We start from the raw sequence: 16500 nt of genomic DNA, 5'->3' as shown, positions 1-16500 counted from the left end.
GGTTCTAGTTGTATTAGCGATTCTATATTTATGATAGTATTCGAGGTGTATTAGTGATAATATTCGACGATGTTCGGACGCAAGAGATGATGTAGTTTTGCTTATAATTGAATGCATGCTAATTTGAATACTACATTATTTTACGATTTGGTTTTGCTTATTGAATGCTCAAATTGGAAAAACTACTCCTACTATGAATGCTAAAATTGGAGAGCACTATGCAAGGCGTATGCATTTGATTAGTTGATAGCTTATAGGTGTTGGGGAACGTAGCATAAATTAAAAATTTTCCTACGTGTCACCAAGATCTATCTATGGAGTCATCTAGCAACGAGGGAGGAGTGGATCTACATACCCTTGTAGATCGCGCGCGGAAGCGTTCAAGAGAACGGGGTTGATGGAGTCGTACTCGTCGTGATCCAAATCACCGATGATCCTAGCGCAGAACGGACGGCACCTCCGCGTTCAATACACGTACGGAGCAACGACGCCTCCTCCTTCTTGATCCAGCAAGGGGGGAGGAGAGGTTGATGGAGATCCAGCGGCACGACGGCGTGGTGGTGGAAGTAGAGGGTTTCCAACAGGGCTTCGCCAAGCGCTGCGGGAGGAGGGAGATGTGTCATGGGAGGGAGAGGGAGGCGCCAGGGCTTAGGTGTGGCTGCCCTCCCTTCCCCCCACTATATATAGGGCCAAGGAAGAGGGGGGGGGCGCAGCCTTGGCCCTTCCTCCAAGGAAGGGTGCGGCCAGGGAGGAGTCCATCCTCCCCAAGGCACCTAGGAGGTGCCTTCCCCCTTTAGGACTCTTCCTTTCCCTTATCTCTGGGCGCATGGGCCTCTTGGGACTGGTGCCCTTGGCCCATATAGGCCAAGGCGCACACCCCTACAGCCCATGTGGCCCCCCCGGGGCAGGTGGACCCCCTTGGTGGACCCCCGGACCCCTTTCGGCACTCCCGGTACAATACCGATAATGCGCGAAACTTTTCCGACGACCAAAACAAGACTTCCCATATATAAATCTTTACCTCGGGACCATTCCGGAACTCCTCTTGACGTCCGGGATCTCATCCGGGACTCCGAACAACTTTTGGGTTACCGCATACTAATATATCTATAACCCTAGCGTCACCGAACCTTAAGTGTGTAGACCCTACGGGTTCATGAGACATGCAGACATGACCGAGATGACTCTCCTGTCAATAGCCAACAGCGGGATCTGGATACCCATGTTGGCTCCCACATGTTCCACGATGATCTCATCGGATGAACCACGATGTCAAGGACTTAATCAATCCCGTATACAATTCCCTTTGTCTAGCGGTACGATACTTGCCCGAGATTCGATCGTCGGTATCCAAATACCTTGTTCAATCTCGTTACCGGCAAGTCTCTTTACTCATTTCGTAACACATCATCCCGTGATCAACTCCTTGATCACATTGTGCACATTATGATGATGTCCTACCGAGTGGGCCCAGAGATACCTCTCCGTTTACACGGAGTGACAAATCCCAGTCTCGATTCGTGCCAACCCAACAGACACTTTCGGAGATACCTATAGTGTACCTTTATAGCCACACAGTTACGTTGTGACGTTTGGCACACCCAAAGCACTCCTACGGTATCCGGGAGTTGCACAATCTCATGGTCTAAGGAAATGATACTTGACATTAGAAAAGCTTTAGCATACGAACTACATGATCTTGTGCTAGGCTTAGGATTGGGTCTTTGTCCATCACATCATTCTCCTAATGATGTGATCCCGTTATCAATGACATCCAATGTCCATGGTCAGGAAACCGTAACCATCTATTGATCAACGAGCTAGTCAACTAGAGGCTTACTAGGGACATGGTGTTTGTCTATGTATCCACACATGTATCTGAGTTTCCTATCAATAAATTCTAGCATGGATAATAAACGATTATCATGAACAAGGAAATATAATAATACCTAATTTATTATTGCCTCTAGGGCATATTTCCAACAGTCTCCCACTTGCACTAGAGTCAATAATCCAGTTCACATCGATATGTGATTAACACTCAAGGTCACCTCCCCATGTGACTAACACCCAAAGAGTTTACTAGTGTCAATAATCTAGTTCACATTACCATGTGATTAACACTCGATGAGTTCTGGGTTTGATCATGTTATGCTTGTGAGAGATGTTATAGTCAACGGGTCTGAATCTTTCAGATCCGTATGTACTTCGCAAATCTCTATGTCATCTTGTAGATGCAGCTACTACACTATATTTGGAGCCATTTCAAATAACTGTTCTACTTGGAGCTATTCTAAATTGTTGCTCCATTATACGTATCCGGTATCTCTACTCAGAGCTATCCGGATAGGTGTTAAGCTCGCATCAACGTAACTCTTTACGTCGAACTCTTTATCACCTCCATAACCGAGGAACATATCTTTATTCCTTTAAGGATAATTTAGACCGCTATCTGGTGATCTACTCCTAGATTACCTTTGTACCCTCTTGCCAGATATGTGGCAAGGCACACATCAAGTGCGGTACTCAGCATGGCATACCGTATAGAGCCTATGACAAAAGCATAGGGGACGACCTTCGTCCTTCCTCTTTCTTCTGCCGTGGTCGAGCTTTAAGTCTTAACTTCATACCTTACAACTCAGACAAGAACTCCTTTGACTGGTCCATTTTGAACATCTTCAAGATCATGTCAAGGTATGTGCTCATTTGAAAGTACCATTAAGAGTTTTGATCTATCCTTATAGATCTTGATGCTCAATGTTCAAGTAGCTTAATCCAGGCTTTCCATTGAAAAACACTTTCCAAATAACCCTATATGCTTTCCAGAAATTCTACGTCATTTCTGATCAACAATATGTCAACATATATTTATCAGAAATTCTATAGTGCTCCCACTCACTTCTTTGGAAATACAAGTTTCTCATAAACTTTGTATACACCCAAAACTTTGATCATCTTATCAAAGCATACATTCCAGCTCCGAGATGCTTACTCCAGTCCTTAGAAGGATTGCTGGAGCTTTGCATACTTATTAGCATCTTTCAGGATTAACAAAACCTTCCGGTTGTATCACATACAACCTTTCCTCACAAATCGTCGAGGAAACAATGGTTTTTGGCATCCTATCTGCAAGATTTCACAAATAATGCAGTAATTGCTAATATAATTCCAACAGACTCTTAGCATCACTACGAGTGAGAAAGTCTCATCGTAGTCAACTCCTTGAACTTGTCCGAAAACATCTTAACGACAAGTCGAGCTTTTTAATTGGTGATACTTACCATCATTGTCCGTCTTCCTTTTAAAATCCATATGTACCTAACAGCCTTACGACCATCAAGTAGTTCTTCCAAAGTCTACACTTTGTTTTCATATATGGATCCTCTCTCGGATTATATGGCCTCGAGCCATTTTGGAATCCAGGCCCACCATCGCTTCTCCATAGCTCGTAGGTTCATTGTTGTCTAGCGACATGACTTCCAAGACAGGATTACGTACCACTCTGAAGTAGTACACATCCTTGTCATCCTACGAGATTTGGTAGTGACTTGATTTGAAGTTTCATGATTACTATCATAAGCTTCCACTTCAATTGGTGTAGGTGCCACAGGAACAACTCCCTGTGCCCTGCCACACACTAGTTGAAGAGACGGTTCAATAACCTCATCAAGTCTCCACCATTCTTCCACTCAATTCTTTCGAGAGAAACTTTTCCTCGAGAAAGGACCCGATTCTAGAAACAATCCCTTATTGCTTTCGGATCTGAGACAGGAGGTATACCCAACTGTTTTGGGTGTCCTATGAAGATGCATTTATCCGCTTTGGGTTCGAGCTTATCAGCCTGAAACTTTTTCACATAAGCGTCGCAGCCCCAAACTGTTAAGAAATGATAGCTTAGGTTTCTCTAAACCATAGTTCATATGGTGTCATCTCATCGGAATTACGTGGTGCCCTATTTAAAGTGAATGTGGTTGTCTTTAATGCCTAACCCATAAACTATCGTGGTAATTCGATAAGAGACATCATGGTATGCATCATATCCAATAGGGTGCAGTTATGATGTTCGGACACACCATCACACTATGGTGTTCCAGGCTGTATTAGTTGTGAAACAATTTCCACAATGTCTTAATTCTGTGCCAAACTCGTAATTTAGATATTCATCTCTATGATCATATCATAGATATTTTATCCTCTTGCCACGACGATCTTTCAACTTCACCCTGAAATTACTTGAACCTTTAAATAATTCAGACTCGTGATTTATCAAGTAAATGTACTCAACATCTACTCAAATCATGTGTGAAGTAAGAACATAACGATATCCACTACACGCCTCAGGACTCATTGGACTGCACACATCAAAATGTATTTCTTCCAACAAGTTGCTTTCTAGTTCCATTTTACTGAAAACGAGGCTTTCAGTCATCTTGCCCATGTGGTATGATTTGCATGTCTCAAGTGTTTCAAAATCAAGTGAGTCCAAACGGTCCATTTGCATGGAGTTTCTTCATGCATATACACCAATAGACATGGTTCGCACGTCTCTAATTTTTGAAAAATGAGTGAGTCCAAAGATCCATCAACATGGAGCCTCTTCATGCGTTTTATACCTATATGACTTAAGTGGCAGTGCCACAAGTAGGTGGTACTATCATTACTATCTTATATCTTTTGGCATGAACATGTGTATCACTATGATCGAGATTCAATGAACCATTCATTTTAGGTGCAAGACCATTGAAGGTATTATTCAAATAAACAGAGTAACCGTTATTCTCCTTAAATGAATAACCGTATTGCGATAGACATAATCCAATCATGTCTATGCTCAACGTAAACACCAATCTCGATGCTTGATCATATCAACATTGGAAACACTTCCAACATATATCGTCAGCTCACCTTTAGCTAGTCTCCGTTTATTCCGTAGCTTTTATTTCGAGTTACTAACACTTAGCAACCGAACCGGTATCTAATACCCTGGTGCTACTAGGAGTACTAGTAAAGTACACATCAACACAATGTATATCCAATATACTTCTATCGACCTTGCCAGCCTTCTCATCTACCAAGTATCTAGGGTAATTCTGCTCCAGTGCTGTTCCCCTTATTACAGAAGCACTTAGTCTCGGGTTTGGGTTCAACCTTGGGTTTCTTCACTAGAGTAGCAGCTGAATTGCCGTTTCATGAAGTATCCCTTCGTGCCCTTGCCCTTCTTGAAACTAGTGGTTTCATCAACCATCAACAATTGATGCTCCTTGATTCCTACTTTTTTGGTGTCAAACATCGCGAATATCTCAAGGATCATCATATATGTCCCTGATATATTATAGTTCATCACGAAGCTCTAGCAGCTTGGTGGTAATGACTTCGGAGAAACATCACTTTCTCATCTGGAAGATCAACTCCCACTCGATTCAAATGATTGTTGTACTCAGACAATCTGAGCACAAGCTCAAGAATTGAGCTTTTCTCCCTTAGTTTACAGGCTAAGAAAATCGTCGGAGGTCTTATACCTCTTGACGTGGGCACGAGCTTGAAATCCCAATTTCAGCCCTCAAAACATCTCGTATGTTTCGCGACGTTTCAAAAACGTCTTTGGTGCCTCAACTCTAAACCGTTTAACTAAACTATCACGTAGTTATCAAAATGTGTATGTTAGATGTTCGTAACATCCACAGACGACGTTCAAGGTTCAGCACATTGAGCGGTGCATTAAGGACATAAGCCTTCTATGAAGCAAATGAGGACAATCCTCAGTTTACGGACCTAGTCCGCATAATTGCTACTATCAACTTTCAACTAAATTTTCTCTAGGAACATATCTAAACAGTAGAACTGAAACGCGAGCTACGACATAATTTGCGAAGACCTTTTGACTATGTTCAGGATAATTAAGTTCATCTTATGAACTCCCACTCAGATAGACATCCCTCTAGTCATCTAAGTGATTACATGATCCGAATCAACTAGGTCGTGTCCGATCATCACGTGAGACAGACTAGTCATCATCGGTGAACATCTTCATGTTGATCGTATCTACCATACGACTCATGCTCGACCTTTCAGTCTCTTGTGTTCCGAGGCCATGTCTGTACATTCTAGGCTCGTCAAGTCAACCTAAGTGTTTCGCGTGTGTAAATCTGTCTTACACCCGTTGTATGTGAACGTTAGAATCTATCACACCCGATCATCACGTGGTGCTTCGAAACAACGAACTGTCGCAACGGTGCACAGTTAGGGGGAACACTTTCTTGAAATTATTAATGAGGGATCATCTTATTTACTACCGTCGTTCTAAGCAAATAAGATGCAAAAACATGATAAACATCACATGCAATCAAATAGTGACATGATATGGCCAATATCATATTGCTCCTTTTGATCTGCATCTTCGGGGCTCTATGATCATCGTTGTCACCGGCATGACACCATGATCTCCATCATCATGATCTCCATCATCGTGTCTTCTTGAAGTTGTCATGTCATCTATTACTTCTACTACTATGGCTAACGCTTTAGCAATAAAGTAAAGTAATTACATGACGTTTATGTTGACACGCAGGTCATAAATAAATAAAGACAAGTCCTATGGCTCCTGCCGGTTGTCATACTCATCGACATGCAAGTCGTGATTCCTATTACAAGAACATGATCAATCTCATACATCACATATATCATTCATCACATCCTTTTGGCCATATCACATCACAAAGCATACCCTGCAAAAACAAGTTAGACGTCCTCTAATTGTTGTTTGCATGTTTTACGTGGCTGCTATGGGTTTCTAGCAAGAACATTTCTTACCTACGCAAAAACCACAACGTGATATGCCAATTGCTATTTACCCTTCATAAGGACCCTTTTCATCGAATCCGATCCGAGTAAAGTGGGAGAGACAGACACCCGCCAGCCACCTTATGCAACTAGTGCATGTTAGTCGGTGGAACCGGTCTCACGTAAGCGTACATGTAAGGTTGGTCCGGGCCGCTTCATCCCACAATGCCGCCGAATCAAGATTGGACTAGTTACGGTAAGCATATTGAACAAAATCAACGCCCACAACTACTTTGTGTTCTACTCGTGCATAGAAACTACGCATAGACCTAGCTCATGATGCCACTGTTGGGGAACGTAGCATAAATTCAAAATTTTCCTACGTGTCACCAAGATCTATCTATGGAGTCATCTAGCAACGAGGGAGGAGTGGATCTACATACCCTTGTAGATCGCGCGCGGAAGCGTTCAAGAGAACGGGGTTGATGGAGTCGTACTCGTCGTGATCCAAATCACCGATGATCCTAGCGCCGAACGGACGGCACCTCCACGTTCAATACACGTACGGAGAAGCGACGTATCCTCCTTCTTGATCCAGCAAGGGGGGAGGAGAGGTTGATGGAGATCCAGCAGCACGACGGCGTGGTGGTGGAAGTAGCGGGATTCCAACAGGGCTTCGCCAAGCGCTGCGGGAGGAGGGAGATGTGTCATGGGAGGGAGAGGGAGGCGCCAGGGCTTAGGTGTGGCTGCCCTCCCTTCCCCCCACAATATATAGGGCCAAGGGAGAGGGGGGGGGGGGCGCAGCCTTGGCCCTTCCTCCAAGGAAGGGTGCGGCCATGGAGGAGTCCATCCTCCCCAAGGCACCTAGGAGGTGCCTTCCCCCTTTAGGACTCTTCCTTTCCCTTATCTCTTGGTGCATGGGCCTCTCGGGGCTGGTTCCCTTGGCCCATATAGGCCAAGGCGCACACCCCTACAGCCCATGTGGCCCCCCGGGGCAGGTGGACCCCCTTGGTGGATCCCCGGACCTCTTTCGGCACTCTCGGTACAATACCGATAATGCGCGAAACTTTTCCGGCGACCAAAACAAGACTTCCCATATATAAATCTTTACCTCCGGACCATTCCGGAACTCCTCGTGACGTCCGGGATCTCATCCGGGACTCCGAACAACTTTCGGGTTACCGCATACTAATATCTCTATAACCCTAGCGTCACCCACTACAAGAAATCTGTTAATTCATGACGGATTTCTGGTGACGTTCACGAGATCCGTCATGAAAACCGTCACATATAAGCAAGATACGAATGGGCTTGAAAACAGTAGCCCCTTTATGACAAACTTTGAGAGACCGTCACAAAAACTGTCACGGATCGACCAGCTGTGCCTAGTCGGGCTTAGACTTTTTTTCTTCATATACCATTTGGACCGTCATGGATGGTTCTAGCTGATGTGCCATTTGTTTGGCCCACGGTTCAGTCGAATGCAATCAACCCTAAAGAAACCAAACCTGAGAGCACGCGCGGCAAAAGAAAATTTTAAGTCGCCAGCGCGAGGTGTTGAAATTTTCGAGCCGACCCGTTTAACTGCAGAGTCCACGCCAACCTAACCCTAATTACCTTTCTCCCAGCTCCTCCCTACCAACCTTCAGCCGCCGCCACTCCATCTATCCTCCTGGTGCCACTCCACCGGCGCCGGCGCTGAACCACCCCGTGCCGCTACACCGCCGCCGGCGCTGAACCACCCCGCGCCGGGCCGCTCCCCACCATTCCCCTACCATCGCCATTCAGATCTCCCCTAGTCCTACCCCTCAAGCCGAGGTGGCAGTGGCGGCAGCGGGACTGACGGCCGGACTTGGAAGCCCCCGAGGTCACCGCGGTGGGGCAGGCAGCCAAATTTGTAAGTCCCCGAGGTCACCGGCAGCGGGCACGGATCCAGCTCCATCCGACGGAGAGCCCTTGTGAGTAAGGAGTCACCCATCTTGGTTGTTCGTCAGGGATTGAGTGCTTACATAGTTTCGTATTCGGGATGGGGATCTGCAGGTCGGTCTCATGGGGATGGTTAGCTGCAAGGCGGAGCAGAACACAAACGAGTCCTTCACGCTCGACCACGGCACCGACCGCATCGATTTCATTAGATGGTGAGTGCAGAGCACAGACAGCATCGACGATGTTGGCTATTAGTACGACAGTGCAAGAAAATCCAGTAATATGGGAATAAAACCTACAGATTCTTAACCATCTCTGATTAGTTCAGTAATTGAGTTCTAGATGTGTTTTAGGATACAAGTTGCGCGCGACTAAGACAGATTTTCCAATTTACATGTCGCAAGATTCATCTCTCTATCCACCCCTTTGTCTTGCCTTTGGTCTTCCTACGTCCAGGGGAATGGCTTGCTTGCTTTTCACTTGGTACATAATACTTGTTCTTCCCAGAATACTGTCTAGACACCATACTCCATCTTATTTATTAATGATTTTTAGGGGTTCTCATGCTTGTTTATTCTGGATTTCTCTGTCAGAACTGCTTGTGTGTCCATCTGCGACAATGGCTTCTGGTCAGTTTATCTATTTCTTGCTTTCCTTGCAGTGGCGGAGCTACAAAGAAAAGCCTAGGCAGGCCAATCTAAAAACCATGAAAAAATCAACCCAAGGAAAGGATGATGGCTGCCGCTGAAAAGTCTTCCTCAACTCCATCCGTAACGTACATCTCTTTTTTCACTTGAAAACCAAATCGATTTTGCGTTGATTAGCGTTGCTACCCAGTGCCCATGGCAATTATCTACTACCCAAATTAGCATGTCTATTATCAATTCACTGAATCTCATAGTGCTATAGCCTACTTTTTATAGGGAAATTAGACTGCCTGGGAGATGAGAGTTAGCGGGGTGTGCATGTGCCTGTGTTAGTGCAGCAACGCTCGTCGCCTAGGTCTGCACTTGCTGTCGCCCGGCTGGGCGCAGCCGCTGCTAGCTGCCGCCTGGGGTATGGCCAAGCCACCGCGGCATGGGTCGCCCTCGAGCATTCACAGTCCGCACCGCTCTGCGCTGCTACTCGCTGCGACCGGCAGCCGGACCTTAATTTGCTGCTCCGGCCCACCTCTCTCTTTCCCTCCGTGCAGCTGTTCGCCTGGCTCGTGCCCTAGCATCGAGGGCGACCGAGGCTGGATGCAAGGAGAGAAGCTTGACGAGGCGAGACAGCATGCGAGCGAGGCTGTCGTGGGCTGGCCTGCGCGTATATAGTTAATTTTTACCTCAGCGGCTGGGCGGGCCATGGCACGCTTTTGCCGTCGCAAAGCTCCACCAGTGCTTCCTTGCTCCCTAGTGTTGTTCATTATACTGTATCTTAGGAACCTTAATTACTTATTTCTTTCTACTGCAAGGTATTTGTTCAATTTCAGCCTGGATCACGTATCTTGGAGTGACAACCCACATTCAGCTGTTATATCTCGAAATGGCTCACATGGCAAGTTGGATTCCATTCCTGTGCAGGTGAATTTCGGCTTTCTCTTCTTCTTTTACATTGTCATGTAAATCTGAAATTACTCAATATCAATTTATGTATGCAACAGTATTTAACTACTAGGTGTAAATGTAAAAAATGTTGATATAACTTCAAACATTTTAATTTTGGAAGACAATGATTACCCCAATCCAATTGGAGTTCAGTTAGCGTTTACTATTGCTCACTTGTTATACAGTGTACTGTCTATCTATGTTAGACCACTTCTTGGTTCTTTTAGGAATGGTAAATCTCACCATGGACTCATTGTTTGGGCAAAAAAAAAAACACTTGTGTTTATTATTAGTAATATTATGCCAATTGGCAATTATTACTGAGCAAACAGAGACAGAGGTGATGGTGGCACTGTGAAGAGCGCCTTATATATCCGTCAGGTTTGGTCAGCTGTGAATATTCAGACAGTTGTGGTGGTGTATCCACTTCAGATTTTTGTTAAAACCTGAAGTAATATTGCATTTATTTATTGTGGTCAACACTTTCATGTAGTTTGGAACATGATGAGTCACTATTGCGTGTGTTTCAGTATGCCAAAGCTGAAAACACGTGTGGCAGGTAGTTAGAATAGTGTGGTGTGCAAGCTACAAATGGGACACGTGTCACGCTCCGGAGGCGACGGACGCCCGTGCTGGATCAGCCGGCTGCTCCCAAGCTTTTCCCTTGTTCTAAATTGCTTAACTGAAGTTCTCTCATGCTCGTGAATATTTGGTCTTTGTAAAGAATTCTACTATTAGAATAATGAGATCACTAGGTGGATCATTTAATTGCCTAAAATGTTTTGCTTTTAAGTGTTTTTTATTTTACATGAAAAAAGCAAGTTTGATAGGAATTGGCTTTAATTGGTGAAGAAAGTATGCCTCTGGTTTTCTAACTACAAACTACAGAACATTGTATTGTATGGACCATCCTGTATTGTATGAACAATCTGTTTTGATAGACCAAGCCCTATCAGTGTATATAAACTTCACTTTTTGTGGTACTTGATGAATAAGAAATGATCTTTCCATCCTTTGCTTAAAAATTGTTTGGAAAATCAACTACTCCCTCTGTAAACAAATATAAGAGCGTTTAGATCACAACTTTAGTGATCTAACCGGTCTTATATTTCTTTACGGAGGGAGTATACTATTACTCTGTAGATTCATTTGGGGGCTGGCTGTTATTACTTACTATATTTTTGTATATGTTTTGGATTCTATGCAGGTTGGCACTCAGCTGGAGATTGAAGTTTTTAGCAGGAATTACTTGGCTTCGAATAACTACCTGGAAGCATTAGTGGTGCAGTGTTGGAGATTAATTCCAGCTAGTACTATAGTTTACTCGAAATAAAAAAAAATGCTTATAGCGCTTTCTATATATGTTGTGATACAAATATTTGTTTTCAGAAATTAGACTAGATTGTTGGAAGTTTGTATTTTCTTGTGGCCAGATGCTATTGTGTGAATGAATTTGTCTTGTTGCAATTGGGTTGCATGAAAAACACGCTGGACAAAAAATGGGCTAATGGTTGGACTAAAAGAATAGGTATTCTAATGGGTAGAACTGAAATAAGTGGCTAATGGGTTGGACTGGACCAAAATTATTGGACTAAAACCTTAATTGGGCTGGATACTTGATGGGCCATGTTGGCTGCCACATCAGATCCACATAGACGCCACGTCAGGTCCATGTTGCTACCAGGTAACGTAAATCTGTGACGGATTAGTCTGTCATGGAATCTTGGGCCCAGCGGGCCTGGGGACAGATCTATGACGGCCAGAAACCGTCAAGGAAGGTGATGTGCCAAATTATGACGCGATATACATGACGGATTTCAAATCCGTCACGTGTGCACATCCACGACGGTTTTTCATTGATCCATGACAGCTCGGGACTGTCATCGATTAACAGGTTTCTTGTAGTGACCGAACCTTAAGTGTGTAGACCCTACGGGTTCGGGAGACATGCAGACATGACCGAGATGACTCTCCGGTCAGTAGCCAACAGCAGGATCTGGATACCCATGTTGGCTCCCACATATTCCACGATGATCTCATCGGATGAACCACGATGTCAAGGACTTAATCAATCTCGTATACAATTCCCTTTGTCTAGCGGTACGATACTTGCCCGAGATTCGATCGTCGATATCCCGATACCTTGTTCAATCTCGTTACTGGCAAGTCTCTTTACTCGTTTCGTAACACATCATCCCGTGATCAACTCCTTGATCACATTGTGCATATTATGATGATGTCCTACCGAGTGGGCCCAGAGATACCTCTCCGTTTACATGGAGTGACAAATCCTAGTCTCGATTCGTGCCAACCCAACAGACACTTTCGGAGATACCTGTAGTGTACCTTTATAGCCACCCAGTTACGTTGTGACGTTTGGCACACCCAAAGCACTCCTACGGTATCCGGGAGTTGCACAATCTCATGGTCTAAGGAAATGATACTTGACATTAGAAAAGCTTTAGCATACGAACTACATGATCTTGTGCTAGGCTTAGGATTGGGTCTTTGTCCATCACATCATTCTCCTAATGATGTGATCCCGTTATCAATGACATCCAATGTCCATGGTCAGGAAACCATAACCATCTATTGATCAACGAGCTAGTCAACTAGAGGCTTACTAGGGACATGGTGTTTGTCTATGTATCCACACATGTATCTGAGTTTCCTATCAATACAATTCTAGCATGGATAATAAACGATTATCATGAACAAGGAAATATAATAATAACTAATTTATTATTGCCTCTAGGGTATATTTCCTACAATAGGGTTTTTGTTTTTGCAGAAATCTAGGAGCCCCCTCCATCATCCCCGCCATCACCCCCGTCACCGACCCCCCTCCGACCTCGAGGTGAGACCAGCCAAATCTCCATGTCAATATGAGTCCTATAAGATATTTTGAAATGTTTTTGCTCATATTTTCAACCATTGAAATGTAATGGCCATCAAGTATGAATGCTCATATGATGTAGAAGTTTAATATTTGAATTATGAACATAGGAAATGTCGTACTCGGACGACGAAAGTCTCCCGGGGGAGTGCGACTGGTGCCACGACGACCGAGGTCTGTGCGACAGGAATCACCTAGACGAAGATCGGCGCTTCAACATAAAGCTCGAGGAGACCTTCGATGCTGAAACGGTACGCAACGACGACAAGTGTTTTTTTCGTAATTAAGCACGACTTCAACTATTTCAACGTGTAATTTTCATCTCTTATAATTCGACTAGCTTATCCCATGCCATGCAAGACGCTATGTCTTGGAGAGGATGGGTTTTGAAAACCATGAAAGGATGGAAACAAAGAAAATTCACCTAAGGACCCATCATGGTATGGATTTCGAAGTAAAGCTGTACAATTCTGAGAGCGTAACCCATTTTCGTTGCAAAAAATGGAAAGCACTTTGCAAGATGTATGGTTTTCATGAGGATATGCTTGTCACCATGGATCTTGGTGATCCTGAAATAGAGCAAGACAATATGGACATCTGGGTCCTTGTTGATACGCCTCCAATTCTACCGTTATGTGAGTTTCTCAAACATAGTTATTAACTAATTTATATTGTTTATTTCAAAATAGTTGACAACTTATTTTCATTATTAAAAAAATGTGTGGAAGATGGTAGAAAAAACCCACTACATCGATGGCTCCGAATTAACTTATCAGGAGAAAAATCATTGATACGTCTCCAACGTATCTATAATTTTTGATTGTTCCATGCTATATTACCTACTGTTTTGGACTATATTGGGATTTATTTTCCACTTTCATATTATTTTTGGGACTAACCTATTAACCGGAGGCCCAACCCAAAATTGATGTTTTTTGCCTATTTCAGTGTTCCGGAGAAACAGAATATCAAACGGAGTCCAAACGGAATGAAACCTTCGGGAACGTGATTTTCTCATCAGACAAGACCCAGGAGACTTGGACCCTCCGTCAAGAAAGCCACGAGGCGGGCACGAGGGTGGAGGGCGCCCCCCTAGGGCGCTCCCCCCTGCCTCGTGGGCCCCTCGAAGCTCCACCGACGTACTCATTCCTCCTATATATACCTACGTACCCCCAAACGATCGGAGACGGAGCCAAAAACCTAATTCCACCGCCGCAACTTTCTGTATCCACGAGATCCCATCTTGGGGCCTATTTCGGAGCTCCGCCAGAGGGGGCATCGATCACGGAGGGCTTCTACATCATCATCCAAGCCCCTCTGATGAAGTGTGAGTAGTTTACTTTAGACCTACGGGTCCATAGTTAGTAGCTAGATGGCTTCTTCTCTCTTTTTGGATCTCAATACAATGTTCTCCCCCTCTCCCGTGGAGATCTATTCGATGTAATCTTCTTTTTGCGGTGTGTTTGTTGAGACCGATGAATTGTGGGTTTATGATCCAGTCTATCTATGAATAATATTTGAATCTTCTCTGAATTCTTTTATGTATGATTGGTTATCTTTGCAAGTCTCTTCAAATTATCAGTTTGGTTTGGCCTACTAGATTGGTTTTTCTTTCCATGGGAGAAGTGCTTAGCTTTGGGTTCGATCTTGCGGTGTCCTTTCCCAGTGACAGAAGGGGCAGCAAGGCATGTATTGTATTGTTGCCATCGAGGATAACAAGATGGGGTTTTTATCATATTGCATGAAACTATCCCTCTACATCATGTCATCTTGCTTAAGGCGTTACTCTATTTTTAACTTAATACTCTAGATGCATGCTGGATAGCGGTCGATGAGTGGAGTAATAGTAGTAGATGGAGGCAGGAGTCGGTCTACTTGTGTCGGACGTGATGCCTATATACATGATCATACCTAGATATTCTCATAACTATGCTAAATTATGTCAATTGCTCAACAGTAATTTGTTTACCCACCGTAGAATACTTATGCTCTTGAGAGAACCCACTAGTGAAATCTATGGCCCCCGAGTCTCTTTCTCATCATATCAATCTCCATCACTTTATTATTGCTTTGCTTTTTACTTTGCCCTTTTACTTTTTACTTTGCATCTCTATACCAAAAATACCAAAAATATTATCTATCATCTCTATCAGATCTCACTTTCGTAAGTGACCGTGAAGGGATTGACAACCCCTAAGCATGTTGGTTGTGTTGAGTTATTGTTTTTGTGTAGGTACGAGGGACTCATGCGTAGCCTCCTACTGGATTGATACCTTGGTTCTCAAAAACTAAGGGAAATACTTACGCCACTTTGCTGCATCATCCTCTCCTCTTCGGGGAAATCCAACACAGTGCTCAAGAGGTAGCAAGAAGAATTTTTGGCGCCGTTGCCGGGGAGTCTGCGCAAAAGTCAATATACCAAGTACCCATCACAATCCCTATCTCCCGCATTACATTATTTGCCATTTGCCTCTCGTTTTCCTCTCCCCCACATCACCCTTGCCGTTTTATTCGCCCTCTCTCTCTCTATCATCCCTCTCTCTCTCTATCCTCCCTATCTTTCTCTATTTGCCTCTTTTTGCCCATTTGCCTTTTGTTTGCTCGTGTGTTGGATTGCTTGTTTGTCGCGATGGCTCAAGATAATACCAAATTGTGTGACTTCACCAATACCAACAATAATGATTTCCTTAGCATTCCGATTGCTCCTCTTACCGATGCTGAATCTTGTGAAATTAATGCTGCTTTGCTGAATCTTGTCATGAAAGATCTATTTTCCGGCCTTCCTAGTGAAGATGCCGCTACCCATCTTAATAGCTTCGTTGATTTGTGTGACATGCAAAATAAGAAAGATGTCGATAATGATTAAATTGAAGCTATTTCCTTTTTCGCTTAGAGATCATGCTAAAGCTTGGTTTTCTTCTTTGCCTAAAAATAGTATTGATTGATGGAACAAGTGCAAAGATGCTTTTATCTCTAAGTATTTTCCTCCCGCTAAGATCATCTCTCTTAGAAACGATATTATGAATTTTAAGCAACTTGATCATGAACATGTTGCACAAGCTTGGGAGAGAATGAAATTAATCATACATAATTTCCCTACTCATGGTTTGAATTTGTGGATGATTATACAAATTTTTTATGCCGGATTGAATTTTGCTTCTAAAAATCTTTTAGATTCGGCCGCGGGAGGCACTTTTATGGAAATCACTTTAGCAGATGCTACTAAACTCCTAGATAATATTATGGTTAATTATTCTCAATGGCACACTGAAAGATCCACTAATAAAAAAGTGCATGCGATAGAAGAAAGTA

At 43.7% G+C, this 16500-nt stretch overlaps 1 long non-coding RNA gene across 1 annotated transcript; it reads left to right on the top strand.

The window, feature by feature from the left end:
• Positions 1–8425: 8425 nt before the first annotated feature.
• Positions 8426–10640, top strand: LOC119273400. The gene is made up of 4 exons (XR_005134846.1): positions 8426–8738; positions 8821–8918; positions 9368–9481; positions 10160–10640. It is a non-coding gene; the product is annotated as an uncharacterized LOC119273400 (long non-coding RNA).
• Positions 10641–16500: the final 5860 nt, after the last annotated feature.

The sequence above is a fragment of the Triticum dicoccoides genome, chromosome 3A, assembly GCF_002162155.2.
Source record: "Triticum dicoccoides isolate Atlit2015 ecotype Zavitan chromosome 3A, WEW_v2.0, whole genome shotgun sequence".
NCBI lineage: Eukaryota > Viridiplantae > Streptophyta > Magnoliopsida > Poales > Poaceae > Triticum > Triticum dicoccoides.
Note: the sequence above shows the minus strand (reverse complement) of the source record. Positions and strands in the feature narration are given on the sequence as shown.